Source organism: Furipterus horrens, unplaced genomic scaffold (genome assembly GCF_987537825.1).
Source record: "Furipterus horrens unplaced genomic scaffold, mFurHor1.1.pri manual_scaffold_12, whole genome shotgun sequence".
Taxonomy (NCBI): Eukaryota; Metazoa; Chordata; class Mammalia; order Chiroptera; family Furipteridae; genus Furipterus; species Furipterus horrens.
The window spans coordinates 61,744,254-61,761,373 of NW_028327182.1; positions in this window are offsets into that span (position 1 = coordinate 61,744,254).

Consider the following 17,120-nt stretch of genomic DNA (forward strand, 5'->3'; position numbering starts at 1 on the left):
CTCACCAAGACTCAGTTTATACAGTTTTTCCAAGTCCAGGCTGTATTCTGTCTTCCCACACCTCTAGCTGTTTCAACCAGACCTTCCTGCTGACTCCCTCCAGGACTTTGCTGGCCAGGATGCCAATGGCAGTGGGAAGTTTCCAAGCAGATCCTGGTTAATGAGCTGGTCAGCAGTTACTCATTTTGGGTTTGGTACAGCAGAAGCACTGGTTTGGGAAGCCCAGAGACTGCTTGGAAAGTGCAGCTGAGCTTTCTGCCCTCTTTCACCCTGCTCCCACACTCCCATCCTTTTTTTCCCTCTCTGAAACTTGCACTCCCTCACTCCACTCTGTGTTTGTACTCCAAGTCCTTCCAAGATGGGAGCAAGCAGACAACACTGCTACCTACTCTGCCACCATTTTTTTTCCCAGAATAAATATTGTGATCTTATATTTTTGTTACAGAACAATCCAGTATTATGCTTATGCTAATTATTATCTCCCAACAATGATTTTTGTTCTTACTTGTTTCTTAATTACAAACTTAGCCTTTTTTTTCAGTTTTCATCCTCTAGATCTCTTAAAATCTGAAGCTCTTAACCAGTTCCTTTCCTATTGAAATTCTTTTATAGCTATCTGGGTGCTACTCAGATATCTCTGTTAATAAACCACTTATTTGGGGGGCACTTGGTTTACAATTATAACTACATAATTGACAATGCTGGCTTGACTAGTCGTTTATTCGGTTATTCAACAAACATTAATCTGTCCTTTACATTTGCTAATTTACTGGAAAGCCAAATGCAATACAGTGTCTGTCCTGTATTGAAGAAAACAAGTATGTGTAAACATTGAATTTAATGAAGTCTGTTATGGGAAAAAATACTTTGCAGAATACATAGTGATTTGTAAATTTGACCTTGGAAAAAGTCAAGGAAAAGAAATAAAAAACTTCAAAAACAGAGTAATGGTTTTGGAGGAAGTCTTGGTACATTAGGGTTCATCCTATCTGAAGTATTTTTCTTTCAGATGAAGCAACTGTGCAAAGGAGATGTGAAATAAACAATAGGTGCTTTTGGAGAGGCACAGTATTTAGTCATAGCTCAATGAGATTCCTGAAGTTAGTCAGTCAGTGCTCACAGAGAGACAAGGATGGAGAATCATGTTTTAGAGGCTATGGTTGGACATATTGAAAGCTGGACTTTACTCTGAGAACAATGGAAAAATTAACAATGTTTTTTCTGAAATATGATGACCAGGTCTTCATTTTAAAAGGTATTCTTAAAATAACCTATATATCCTACGAATATCCTATCTATCCAAAACATGTTATTTTTCTTTCTAATGTTGTTTCACCTAATTTCTTTCATCATATTTTCTGTCTGATTACCTCCATGATGGAAACCACAGTTGTCATTAAGTTGAGCCATTATTCTCCCCCAACTATCTACATTACCTTTCATAGAAAGTCCATTCTACCTCAAAATGCCTCGTTAGTACACTCTTTCTTCTTTCCCCAATGAATTTTTTAAGAAATCTCAGCCTCTCAGAATCCCCTACTTAAAGACTATGATTTTTCCAACTTCTCTTATGTCTTAATTCATTCTAATGTACCACTTACCTTGTTACCAACATTGCTGTTTTAAATTAATTTTATCACAGTACTCCCTTGTTGGCTCATTTCTAGACAAAATCCGAACTCATCAGCATGGAGTCAAGATTTTTTTCTTGTGCCACCATAAAATTCTGTTTCTTGAACCTCAGTTTTGGCCTTGCCATAAAATGTTCTGTAATACTAGCAGGTAGATGTGGGATTGAACATATTATGTGTGCCTTGCACCCATAAGCTCTAGGCAAGTGTATGGCATTTACTACTATAATTACTGTAAAACACAGATGTCGAAGAAGCCAAGGGAGCAAATTAATGGAAGAGAATCAGAGATAACACTCAGATTAATGAACTGGAAAATAGATTGAGGAAACATCTACAGTGTTGAAGTTTCTAAAGCACATAAAATACAGAGTGCATATATAAAAATTAGGAATCCAAGGAGAATATAATCTGTGGAACAAAGGATAAAACAAGAATATGGCTTAAAAATTATTTAGAATTCCTTAAGCACAGGAAATTCTGACAGATGAGTGCTGTACCAGGCTAAATTCCACCTAAACTACCCTATCGCTATGGTATTGTCTTTCCCTTTTTCATGAACAACCTATATTTAATTGATATTGGTGAATAAAGTCTACTCTCTTATAAATAGTATGGCTGCTACTCCTTCAGCATATTATTGTAATTAGCAGTGAAAAAGAAACCCTTGTTTTACACATGAGAAAAAATCAAACAGATTGTGACCTCAGGATCTGTTGACAATTGAACTTGTCTTCATTTTGATCTGCTGCCAGCTAATCCAATTTGAATTTCCAGTCACTTGTGTCCAGTGAAATTTTGCTTTACCAGCTCAAGCAAGAACTGAGAGGCAGCTTTTCCCCCAGAAGATGTAAGAGTTCTTAGGGAGTAAATACATTATTATTAAGTCTCAGACCTTCCAATTTGAATCTTCTCAACCATATCTAAGCACTTGGCACTGAGCTGCTTTTCTTCCTTGGTACATATGGTTTGTTTTGGAACCAAATCTATTTTAGCTATTTTTAAGTGCTGATTGACAATTCAGTGTCTTTCCATAATGAGATTTTATTGATACATGTCAAATTGAAAAACAAAAAAACAAAAAGAAAGCAAAATCTAAGGTTAATTTAGTAAAATTTTTCCAAAGGCTAAATTGTTATTTAGAAATTTAAGAGTTGAGATTGTTTTTGTTTTTCTAATTTTTGGTATTGAAATATCTTTACCTTCATGAAATGATGATGATGAAAATTTCTACTTTGGATTGTAAAATCTAATTTTGCTCTGGTGTTTTTGTTACAGAACCCCAGCCTATGCTGTTCTAGAACAGCTATGGAGACCAGTTGCTTGCCCCCAAGATATGTGACTCCCAATACAAAAAGTTTGGTGGAAAAAGAAAGGGGGTTTATTTAAAAGTTTTGCAGATTCAGAATAATGGTGGCTTTCTATCATTATGTCTCACTCCCTTTAAAATACCCCAAAACACTTAGTACTATCTCCCACTGCCAAACTAGGCTAGTATCAGAATACTCCTGTTAGAAGTACCATCTTTCAGAAAAGCAGAGGTCCATGGCTCCATACTCCCAGTCACAGTTCAACATTTCAGACATCTCCAACTAATCCATTCTTGATTACACAGGTCCCCACAATTCCAGCTTAGTCAGCCATGCCACCATGTTCTCCAAGCAGGTTTCCAAATGGGTCTCCTCTTTCTTACTCCAGACCTCATGGCAAACTCTCTCCAAACCACATGGCTTCCCCCTAACACCCCAGACCTCCTAGCCAACTTTTGTCTACATACACCCTTTCAGACTGTGTGGCTTCTCTTCTTTAATGGCTGCCTGCCCTTATTTTAAATGTTGACTCAGGACACCATATGTCATTGTTATGAAAAGTATCTTAAGCCTATCATCTGCCCTTTTACCTTGGGCTGCAGCACAGTTATTATCTAGTTAACAACTTGCCAGAGATATGCAAAGCACCTTAAAAGCTCTACTATCACCTCTCCCCATCGCCAAAACAATGAGCTGTGGGGCCTTGGAGAGGGCCCCTGCTCTGTTACAGTTTTACATTATAAATAAATAAATAAATAAATTATAAATATTGTCAAACCAATTACCATTCTCCCACATATATTTTAATGATTAAAAAAATTCAAATCTATAAGAATTCTTTCAACATACCTTAACAATGATTCTGATTCTATCATTTTAAAGAAGCATTTTAACATTAGCATTAGCTTACAGAGAAAGACAGCTTCTGAAATTGGGTATCTCTCTCACCAGACTACTCCTGATGGCCTTAATGAATGGCTCATTCTCTCAGCAGTCCTACGACTATAATCCTTGAGCAGGTCCTCTGGTATAACACATTGTATCTATTCCAGGAAGCCCACCTCCCTCAGTCGCTTTATAGTTTTCTCTGCTACCTACTATAGCAACTCAGCTAAGTTTACACCTCTGAGCATTGCCTCATACTCTCTTCAAGCTTCTAATAGCCACACTACCAATACATTTGTCTTATCCTTAGGGTCTTTGTCAGAGCATAAAACCCTGTGTCCTTAGAAAGTGCACAGGTTAATGAATTCTTGCTTATCCAGTCTTTAATTCTAGCCCTCTTAATCAAGCACCCTCAAAATGTAAATCTAGAAATACCTCCTAAGATCCTACCAGTATAGGCTCTTCTTTAAAAAAAAAAAAAATATATATATATATATATATTAATTTATTATTGTTTTTCTATTATAGTTGCCACACTTTTTTTCCCATAGCTTCCCCCCACCCGCATTGTCCAAGTCCATGGGTCATTTATACTAGTTCCTTGATTAGATTCTTCTTCTTCCTTCTCCCCTTATCACCTTCCCTTCTCCCCCCTGGTCACTGTCAGTCTGCTCCTTATTTACATGCTTCTGGTTTTATTTTTCTCATTTGTTTGTGTTGTTCATTAGTTTCCTGTATTATGTGATATTATATGGTATTTTTCTTTCACTGCCCAGCTTACTTATTTAAGCATAATACTCTACAGTTCCATCCTGGACAGGGATATGCAAAAAAATGAAACTAGACTAATAGCTTACACCATACACCAGAATAAACTCAATATGGATAAAACACTTAAATGTAAGCAGTATAGGCTCCTAATTCTTGTAGCTCCTTTATTATATAATCTTATTTCTTTATTATCAGTCCCTGAAGGTCTCTAGTCAGATTATAATAAACTAATAACTAAAATCATAGTTATTAGTCCTGAAGCTTCAGCGGGGGTGGGGTGGGGTGGAGTTTTGTTATCTTGTGCATTATTTTTCATTACAAGGAGGGTGGGTAACTTTTGTAAGCAATAACAGCTCAAGGAGTCTGCAAAGTCAAAATCCATTGGGACATCCATCCACATGTCCTACTCCATGTTTAAGTTCTCATATTTTTCTAAGAAGAGTCCTAAACTTAGCCTAAAAGATTGTATTTGGTTGAATATTTAAACATCTCTGGAGATCTTAAACTCCCAGGTTCTAAATGTTTTCTTCAGCTTCATCCCCTGTCTCACTAGAAGAGATTAGGGCCTCTTAATAAACTTCCAGAGAGGACTTGTAGTGTTAATGGTTAGTTTTTTAAAAAGTATTATTATTACAGTTTTCCACTACCATTTCCCCCCATATACTCTCTCGCAGTCACCACACTGTTATCCTCATCCATAAGTCCTTTTTCTTCTTGCTCAATCTTTCCACCCCCAAACCCTCCCATCCTCATAGCTGTCATCCTGTGTTCTATCTATGAGTATAAAGTACTTGATAATGACACCCTGTTTCTCATTATTTCTGTTTAGGGAAAGCTATGGACTAACTGGATCCTTCCAAATTCATATGCTGAAGCTCTAATATTTGACAAAAAATGTCTATGAGTAGATGATAAAGTTTAAGTGAGGTCATAATGGGGGGGAGCCTCATTCAATAGGGCTGGTTTCCTTCTAAGAGAAAGAACCAGACCTCTTTCTATACCATGGGAGGATACAGCAAGAAGATGGTTATTTGCAAGCTAGAAAGATAATTCTCATTAAGAACAATGTCAGCTGCCATGTTGATCTTGACTTTATAGTTTCTAAAACTGTGAGATATAAATTTCTGCTTTTTAAGCCACACAGTCTATGGTACTTTGTAATGGAAGATCAAGCTAAGATATAATGTTAATACCAATCTCCAGCCAAGACGGAAGCCTAGACAGACATGCTGCATCTCTCTCCACAACTAAATAAGAATATAACTACCTCAAAACTAGAGACAACCAGAAGTTGCAGATAATCAAGCTACATGAAAGTCCAACAAACAACTAAGTAAAGAGAAAAAAAAAACTCATCCAGACAGGTAAGGGGGTGGAGCTGGGGCATAGAGGACGTGGTGTGGTGCCTGTGGCAGTGGCAGCAGTGGCAGGCTGGTGGAAAGAATAGTCTCACATATTAAAAACCAGGGAGAGACACCTGGGGAACACTCCCAGCACCAGACCAGACCACACAACTCATGGTTCCAGTGCTGTGAAAAATAAAGCCTCATTGCTTCTGACTGTGGAAACCAGTGGGGGTTGGGGTGGAGGAAGAAACTGCCAGTCTCTCAGCAGAGTCCACTTGTTTAAAGGGCCCATATGGTACTAGATATCTGCAGATCCACCCAGTCTGGAAAGACAGCCAGGGAAACAGAGAGGCACCAGTCCCCCAGAAGTAGGAGAAGTGCCTGGAAAAGGGGCAAGTGCTGAACAAGCAGCATTGTTTCCTCTCAGACCCCTCCCCCATGCACAGCATTACAACATGGTGAAACAGGTCACCCATACTGATGAATACTTAAGGCTCTGCCCTTTACAATGTAAAGGTGCAGAAGCTCTACTTAAGACACAGAGGAAAACAAACACAGGAGCCTGTCATGTGAGGCTACAGAGAAGGATGGCCCAAAAGAAACAGATGAACGTTCCAGTGGGTGAAATAAGTGATGAGGAGATAGCCAATGTAACAGATAAGGAGATAGCCAACCTAATAGATGATGAGTTCAAAACACTGTTGATAAAGATGCTCACAGGCTTGACAGATATGTTTAAGCATGGGAAATGCATAAGAAAAGAAGTGAAGGCTATGCTAAATGAAACAAATAAAAATCCACACAAGACTGATGGTGAAGGGAAGAAAACGGGGTTCAATCAATGATTTAGAATATAAGGAAGAAAAGAACAGTCAACCACTACAGAGTGAGGAAACAAAATTTTTTTAGAAAATGAGGTGAGATATAGAAACCGCTGGGATAACTTTAAACATTCCAAAATCCAAATCATAGGGGTGCCAGATGAAGAAGAGGAAGAGTATGATATTGAAAGCTTATGTGAAAAAATAATGAAGGAAAACTCCACAAATTTGATGAACAAAACAGGCATATAAGTCCATGACACACAGAGAGTCCCAAACTAGCTAAACCCAAAGGAAAACCACACCAAGACACATCATAATTAAAATGCCAAAGGTGAAAGGTAAAGAGAGAATCTTAACAGCAGCAAGAGAAAAGAAGAGAGTTACCTACAAAGGGATGCCTATAAGACTATCAGCTGATTTCTCAAAAGGAACTTGGCAGACAAGAAGGGACTGGCAACAAGTATTCAATGTTATGAAAAGCAAGGACTCACAACCAAGATTACTGTACGCAACAAAACTATCATTTAGAATGGAAGGGCAGATGAAGTATTTCCAAGACAAGGTAAAGCTAAAGGAGTTTATCATCACCCAGCCATTATATGAAATGTCAAAGGGACTTACTTAAGAAAAAGAAGGTCAAAATTATGAACATTAAAATGACAACAAACTCACAACTATCAACAAATGAATCTAAGAAACAAAAACAAAATCCAACTAAACAAACCAGAACAGGAACAGAATCATAGGTATGAGTATCAGTTGGAGGGTTATCAGCCAAGAGGTGGAAGGGGGAGAAAAGAGGAAATGGTGCAGGGACTAAAAAGCATAATTGGTTGGTAAAAAATAGACAGGGGGAAGTTAAGAATAATATAGGAAAGGGTGAATCCAAATAACTTATATGCATGACCCATAGACATGAACTAAAGGGAGTGGGATTGCTGGAAGGAAGGGGAGTACTGGGTGAATGGGAGCAAAGGAAAAAGAAATTGGGACTCCTGTAACAACATAATCAATAAAATATACTTAGGAAAAGAAATTAATACAATTTTTCAGTAACCAGCTAACACTTCGTATGCATTTTTTCTGCATATGTTTCAAAGGCTTGAAATCATATATTTGTTTCTTTCTACCATAATATTCCCTAGGTCACTACCAATGAAATATCTATTAATAAGGCTGCCACCTATATTAGGGACTATCTCTCCTCACATAAACCTCAACATATTGTCATACTGCCTATGTGACAAAGTGGTGAGTGTTCCAGTCACCAAATCACATTTATTTCCTACTTCCTCACTCTTGATATTACCTGTGTTTAGGTTCTCTGAAAATGCACAAAGAAGGGATTAAACATTCAAAGAAAGTATAAGTGACTCCTTTTCATGGCACATCCATAATACAAAAATAATGCCATTGAGAGTAAAAATTATGTTTAATATTGGATTATCAATAACAGAGTTGTTTAAAATGAGTGGGGAAAATGCGTACTAGATTATTGCTATATAGTGAGAATATTCTCATTTGGACACTGAATATATAACTGAAGAGTATAATTAGAGCTACCAACATTGATGGAAAAACTTCAGTTATCTTTTTACATAACAAAGTCTAAAATCAATGTAGCATTATCTCTATTTTTCCCAATTCAAGTATGCCATAGCTCTTCTATATTTTCTTATATCCACCAAATAGAATTATAAGGTAATATTCTGTGATCTCATTTTTTTCACAATGTTTTATCTCCTCCTCTACCTTTTTGTAGGTGGGATGAAAATAAATTGGTATTATTATGTGCAACTAATGATGGTCTTAGAGGAGGGGTTGGTAGATTCAAGAGGTGCCTTAGATTCAAGTCCTAAATGGTTAGCAAGCATTTAGAGAAATCAAAGAAATACCATATCTGACGTCCTAAACCAGCGAGTCACCAGCTAGTCTATTAAGTTGTTCTTTTTGAAAACCACTGGAGGTAATGGAAAGAAATTCATTATATACTAATACATATATTTTCTGCTTTGTATCTTAATCATTATATTACTTTTATCTGTTTATATATGACTTATTACATAATACATTGTTTTACTTTCAAGTAGAAATAAAACCTTTTGCTAACTTATTTTATTAACAAAAGAGAAAATAATAATAAACTCCTTTTATTTTTATGTAGTTGTAATTCTCTTGTCAATCCTGATTTTTTTCTTAAAGTAGGCAACTTATTAGGAGACATATGAATGATTTAAAATTTAAATTAGATAAAAATTAGTCTGCAAAAATATCATTAGCCTCTGCATTACTCTGTTTTAGAATTTTAAACTATTGAAAATCCATTATGTTTATGGAATAATATTTCCTAGATTTAAATTTGTATATATGAAAGTGTTTATTTGGAATTTATATTTCACCAGTGTATTGCTGTGATGTTTCAGGGTTCCTTAAAAATTAGTTGTCTGCTTTTGTATCTCTTAATGTGATGTAAATATTATTGGTTGTGAAGAAAGGGAAAAGGAACTTTCATTGACAATGGAGCTGGGTATTGTAAAATGTGGCAAATGGACAAGGTTTTGTTTCTTCTATTTCATATAAAATACAAATGTCACTTTTTGAATCTTAAATAAAAATAATAGAAACTCCTAGGATATAGCATACACTGAGATTAACAAAATAGTTTTTAGATACTTTAAGGCAGTCACAGACTTCAGACATTGAAAATAAGGTTTTGGAGAGGTCCCATAAGAACATGCCAGACGTTTAGAGACAGAATATTAGCTTGTTATTTTTAATTTTTATTTATTTTTATTAAGCTAATTGAGGTAACATTGATGAATAAGATTATATAGCTTTCAAGTGTACATTTATATTATACATGACCTGTATATTGCATTGTATGTCCACCATCCAAAGTCAAATAATCTTCAGTCACCATATATATGGGTTCCTTTGCACTTTATTATCCCCACAGCCCTCTTCTCTCTGACAACCACCATACTGTTTTCTGTGTCTACAAGTTTCAGTTTTATATCAGTTACATATGAGTGAAATTATATGGTTCCTTTTTTTAAATTTTTTACTTATTTATTGTTTTTCAATTTCACTTGTCCCACTTTTTCCCCATTGCTCCCCCCCTCACCCAGCCCACCCTTTCTCCCACAGTCAATCCCCGCCTCATTGTACATGTTCATGCATTATTTATACTAGTTTCTTTACTAAACCCTTCCCCTACTTATCCTCGTTCTCTTTCTTCCCCTTTCACCCCCCTGGTAACTGTTACTCTGTTCCTTGTACATACCTCTGGTTCAATTTGCAATGACATGGATTGAACTAGAGAATTATGCTTAGCAAAATAAGCCAGGCAATGAAAGAAAAATACCATATGATATCACCTAATACAAGAAACTAATGAACAACACAAACAAATGAGCAAAATTTAACCAGATGGTCTTAGTTCTTTTTATTTTCACTTGACATATTCTCATCATCCATTTGTGTTTTAGCAAATGGCATTACATAATTCATCTTTTCTAATGACTAAGTAGTATTCCATTGTATAAATGTAAAACATCTAATTGTTACTTTTTACTAATAATTTCAGTGCTCAGTTGAAGGAGAGAGAGGCCTAGGATGTCAAGGAAAGCTCCTTAGAGTGATGTCTTCCTGCATCATTCACGTATCTCTGGTTTAGAATAACAGAAGAGGTCTCTAATGAGGTCCATATTCACTCAAAACAGTGGGGTTAAATTATGAATATCTATATTTTATATCCAGTAAACTGTTGTATAAATTATGTGTTATTCCCCAAGAAACCATTTCTCATGGATACTGGATTCAACTTTTTATAGGTTTTACTGAACTAGAAACATCTTGCTAAGAATAATTCAAAGATAAATTCTTTTTCTCATTGCAAATGTCAGAGAAAAAGGTGTCAAAGAGATTAGGCCAGGCCACCTGTACATTTGCCTTTTTTTCTTTTTTCCAGAGTTTACTCTCTGATAAAAGAAACAAATAGGTCATAGACCAACTGTTCTAACTTTCCCCTCCCATTCATTCACTTTTCTTTGTCTCTTCATATGCTTCCATAACATAATTTTCTCTTAGTTCTCCTTCTATCCTCTGAATATAACTCCAATCTCCCTTACCAGAATTTTCCTTTACCTCTCCTCCAGTGTCAATCCATAATACTCTGGTTTTTATTTGTTTGTTTGTTGTTCTTTTATTTTCTCACCCTACAGTCTCTTTATATGTAATTTTAACCCTTTTTAACATTTTAAAGAATTATCCTATATCATGGCACAAAATATATTTTTTAAATTAGATAATGAGTTCCTGATCTGCTTATACCAGTAACTTCTAGATACTCTATCTAGATGTACAAGGTCTTTCTGGAAGAAGTCCAACCTTTATTAATATAATGAGAACAGTTTGTGTGACATCAACATGCTCTGTCAGTTAAGGAGAGTGGACTGGAATGCACATGAATGAACAATGATGACTTCACTGTACTAGTCAGTGGGGATGATAAATACTGTTGGGTGAGCATGTGCACTGTATGGTCACTGCATTCAAAATACTAGAAGCTGATCTGGGGATTCCAAAAACTACTGTGTCTGATATTTTGATCCAGGATCTTGTCATGAAAGATGTTGTGGCAAAATTCATTCTGTGGCTTCTGCTACCAGAGCAGAAAGAACATCGTGTTTCAGTTGCGAGTGCCTTGATTCAAATCACTACCAATGAACCAGATTTTCTCAAGAAGATCATAACCAGATATGAATTGCTGTTCTATGGCTATGATCCAGAAATGAAGGCCCAGTCATCTCAATGGTTCTCCATGCCCAAAGAAGGCATGGCAAAGTCACAGCAAGATCAAGGCTATGTTAACTGTGTTTTTTGATTGAGAAGGTCTTGTCCATCGTAAGTATGCCCCTATAAGCCAAACAATCAATAAGTAGTATTACCTCAACATTCTTTGTGATATGATGAAAACAGCCACAATCATGGAGAACTGGTGATTGGCAGCTTCATCACAACAATACACGCACTCATGCGTCACATCTCATGCAGAGTTTTTGGTGAAACATCAAATCACCCAGGTAACTCATCATTTCATTATGGGCCAGATTTGGTGCCCTGTGACTTCTGGCTTTTCCCCAAATTAAAATTACCTTTGAAAGGAAAGAGATTTCAGACCATCAATGAGATTCAGAAAAATATTATGGGGCAGCTTATGGTAATTGGAGAACTATATGAAGTTCCAAAGTGCCTACTTTGAAGGGGACTTAGGTGTCATTGTCTCATGTACAATGTTTCTATATCTTGTATTTTTTTCAATACATGAGTTTTTCATACTACATGGCTGGATACATTCTGGTATGTGAGAATAGGATATTAAATTCTTGCACTGTTGACTTTCAGGAAAAAATAGCGATGGCTTATCAAATTCATATATTCCCAAGGGAAGGAAATATTATATTGACTGAAATCTCTTGGCCTTGAAGAGCACTTTCCCACTTTCTTAGCTCCCTGTTTTACAATTATTTTTTTATTCATAAATTTCTTTGTTAGTCTTTCTTTGCTTTGATTTTTCTTGTACTTTTGTAATTTACTGCTAAGTTTATATCTAATTTTAATGTAGGTAATAGGAAAAGGTAAAACAATAGTGAAAATAATGAAAGAGAAAAAAGAAAGAAGACAGGAAGGAGGAGAGAAAAGAAAAAGGAGAAAGAGAAAAGAAAAGTGAATGATAAAGAAAGCAATTTATTGGAAGAGACAAATTAGAGGGCAGAGATATCACCTTGCTTTTCAGATTAATTCAGGGTCTAATTCAGAATAACGTGTTTATTATACATGTGCATACAAACGGAATTTTAGTCTTTGACACTTCTAACTTGGAATCTTTATCAGATCATCATTTGCAATTTTCTCTTAGAACAGTGGAATTTCTTTTCTAGTCTCATTGTCTTATTAAAATTTTCTCATAAATATAGTTTATCCCTACTTCCTCACTTCTGTGTCTTTTTAAAACATACTTTCTATTTATCTTCTATACTTTGAAATTTGACTTCTGCCCACAGTATGATACTGAAACTGCCTTTCCTAATGTAGTCTCCTATTACATGTAATGACTCCTTCTTTCCTTCCTCCTTCCCTTCCTTCCTTCTCTCTTGTTTCTTTCCTTATCTCTCCCTCCTCTCTTTTTTCTTTTTCTTTCTTTCTTTCTTTCTTTCTTTCTTTCTCTTTCTTTCTTTCTTTCTTTCTTTCTTTCTTTCTTTCTTTCTTCTTTCTTTCTTTCTTCTTTCTTTCTTTCTCTTTCTTTCTTTCTTTCTTTCTTTCTTTCTTTCTTTCTTTCTTTCTTTCTTCTTTCTTTCTTTCTTTCTTTCTTTTTTTCAATCCCTTGCTAAAGTTCCCCATCATCATATTTTTAAATTTTGTAAACTTATTTATAAAAGAATTCTGTCAATGTTTAAGTTGTTATAACTCATTCTCCCAGGCTAATTTCTGAGTTCTTCCCCTTTAGCTCTTTTATGAATTTACAAGGTGGTGTCCTCAGTCTTATACTCTTTCCCCTTGACCTGTCATGCCTAGATCATCCCACCTGTTTCCATGCTCAAAGCCACTTCATTTATACTAAAGACAGTTAAATCTCTGTCTCCAGCCCTAGAAGCTTGTGTACATTTCTAAATCATGAATGCAGCTGCCTGATTAACTTAGCCATAAACATTTCAGGTTTCATATTTTGAAACCCAAACAAATTATCTTTATGAATAAACCTTCTCCTCTTCTTTTTGTGTCTCATATACAGGATGGGGCAAAAGTAGGTTTACAGTTGTATGTGAAACACAGAATTTATTCTTGCATTATTATTTATTAATTGTAATATTCTTTCATATGAACAACTGTAAATCTACTTTTGCTCCACCCTATATCCAGCCAAGAACATGAAAGCATGTATCATGTTAGTCCTTAATTCAGTCAATGTCTGGATTTTATATAGCTTCCTGAGTTTTAACAAATTGGCCCTATTTTTAATCTTTATTAATGGTAGCTGTAGCACAGCATCCTATTATCTTATTTCTGTGTTACTATTATGAAGCACTAAATGACCACCCCACATTTATTGGGAAGTCTCTCTAGTTTAACATTTGCACATAAATGTAAACTATAAATTTTACCACATTACATGCATGGATAACCTTTCTACAACTTCTCATAATCAAGAGAACACAGTTTAAAGTTCTTAAAATGGCATGTGGTATCTGAGACTACCTTCCTTAAGTATGACTTCTTGGCACTCGTTCTCTCAGATTTTAAACTATTAATGATCCTAACTCTTTGTGATTCCCTTGATCACAAAATACTGTTTTCATGTGATGACTTTCTTCCATACTCTATAATTTCCTGGAGATTTTCCCTTGTCACAGAATCCTAATTATTTACCTTTAAAATAAAATTCTAGAGAATTTTCCCTTACTGTTAGAGACTGAGGTAAGTGCTCCTTGTTTGTGTTACCATCATATTCAGTCTGTTATGTCTGTTGAAATATTATATCAGAATGATATACATATGCCTGCCACAGGATGAAGTTTGGATATATGAACAACAGGAATGTATTATTTCTACATTTACAATAACAAAAGTAACAACAAAAAATGGAGGACAAACTCTAAGTTAGCAACTTTCAAAGAACTAAGATCTCAGGGCAATCAAATATCTCCAAATATGGTGAGACATGCTCTTGCAGGAAGAAACAGGATCTGAGCATTTGATTATCTGAGAGTGACGGTCCTGAATATCACAAAAGCTGGTAAGATTCAACTAGAAATTTATAATGCATTGAAAAAGCCAACTATGAACTAGTAAGAGATGATGAAGCACTTGAGGACTGTTCATCTAGGGAGATTAGAACCCTCTTGCAAAATTTTACACCAAGTACTCACAGGTAAGATCAGAGAGAATGCTGAGGAAGTTCACCCTCTGTGGTACCTGGGATTGAAGAACAGCTGCCTCTGCTTAAATCTGCCTTGATATGCTTTCTTATCAGCACTACAAACAAAAAAAAAGGGGGGGATTTAATATGTCAAAGATATATTATAAAATCTTCAGCTTAAGAGCATAGACTGATTATCAACTCATTCACATTTATTTTTTTAAATGAAGAAGGAAACTTTGTTTATGCATTCCAGATACTTATATCTTAGGGAACACATGGACACTTAGTCTCAAAGTACAGGAGATTTGGAATCTGAAGATTAAAAGTGCTTGGAGTTAATGTACCATAAAATAAAGCTTGAGCTGATTATGAGGTTTTGTTAAATTAGTAGATGGTTGAACACACTTCACTATTTTGGCTATTGATAGCATAAATGACCTAATTTTCCGTGTGGAACTATGTCCATGAGGATTAACTGAGAACAAAACAGTAAGCAAAATCTGTGGAGTTTTTTTGTTTGTTTGTTTTTTTACTTTCTCTCACTCTTCCTTAGCATAATAAAGCATTTTCCTGGAAGTAGTGCAGATCTTCTATGGGAAATTACCACATGATTGATGTCCATGAGGTTCAACACATCTAGGAATCAGTTGATACAAAGTTGGCAGTCTTATCTCAATCAAATTCTATTTTCACAGTCTAAATTATGTACCATAGCAGATGAAAACTGAGATTAAGAGAACAAAAAAATATAACCAGATATTTCTTTTAGAATGACTTTCTTTTAAAATGACTTTGGAATTACCTCAAAGCTCAAAATCTGAATTTGCTTCGATTAACCCTGTGTTTGCAAAAATATATAATGCCTGAAATTCTGTCTCTTCAATTGCAAAAAGGGAAATACTACCTACATGAAGAATTGCTGTGAGATTTAATATTATTACATATGGCAGTCTTTAATTTAACCTAATTGTTTCATAAAGAAATCTGCTATCATTATTATTACTATTATATTTGTTTTTATTTTTTAATTTTTTTAAATATGTTTTATTGATTATGCTGTTACAGTTGTCCCAATTTCTTTTCCCTCTGCTCCCCTCCACCTGTTGCCCCCTCCAGTTATCCTTGCTTTTAGTTCGTGTCCATTGGTTGCACATTTAGTTCTTCTCCACTTCTTCCTGTCTACTCCATTCCCTCCTACTATGCTTCTTAATTCCTGCATCATCTCCCTCCTTTTTCCCCTTCCCTCTCCCTGCTGACTTACCCCCAATACATTCCCCATACCTATAGTTCTTTTTCCACTCTTGTTGCCTATTTAGTTTGACTTTGGTTCGATTCCCTAGCTTCTGTTGTTGGTTGCTGTGATGCAGTTTTCATTTTAATGTTCATATTTTTGATCCTCCTTCTTCTAAACCAGTCCCTTTAACATCTCATATAATAGTGGTTTGAATCTAATGAAATCCTTCAGTTTTACTTTGTCCTGGAAGCACTTTCTCTGCCCTTCTATTCTGAATGAGTTTCACTGGATAGAGTATTCATGGCTGTTGGTTTTTTTATTTTCATTACTTTGAATATTTCTTGCCAGTCCCTTCTTGCCCGCAGGGTCTCCCTTGAGAAGTCAGCTGATAGTCTAATTGGGACCCCTTTGTACATGATTCTTTTCTTCTCTCTTTCTGCTTTTAAGATTCTCTCTTTATTTTTAATTTTTGACATTTTGATGATAATGTGTCTTGGAGTGATTCTCCCTGGGTCCAGTTTTTCTGGAACTCCCTGTGCTTCCTGGACCTGTAAGTCTATTTCCTTCTCCCAGTTCAGGAAGTTCTGCTACATTATTTTTTCACATAAATTTCAATTTCTAGTTCTTCTTCACCCTCTGTCAATCCTATTATCTGAATGTTCTATCACTTATAGTTGTCCCAGAGGTTTCTGATCTTCTCACTTTCCTTAATTTTTGTTTCCTCTTTCTGCACTGGTTGTCTGTTGCTTCCCTATGTTCCAGTTTGTTGATTTGATTTTGGATTTTATTTCCTCACCACTTGTCTCATATGTGTTTTCATTTATTTCAGTATGAGTAGCTTTCCTTCCTTCCCTGTCTTGTTCCGAATCTTTTGTTAATTCTGTAAGCCACCTTATAACTATAACTCTGAACTGAGCATCAGAAAGGTTTGCTATTTGTTCCTCTGTCAGGTCTTGCCTCTGCTGCCTGGTGAGCTGTGTCACTGGGATTTCAATTGTTGTCTGCTTCATTCTAACAGATTTGTATTTAGCTTTGCTTCCTGGGCAGGCTATAGGGGGCAGAGCCCCATGCACTCATCACTGCCTGGTGACTGCAGCAATCGGTGACCGTTTTTGCCACACTGTGGCGCTTTGTGTTGGGGTGGTGGTTCAAGATGGATTCCTGCCATTACTCTCCACTGAGAGACCGGGATCTGTCC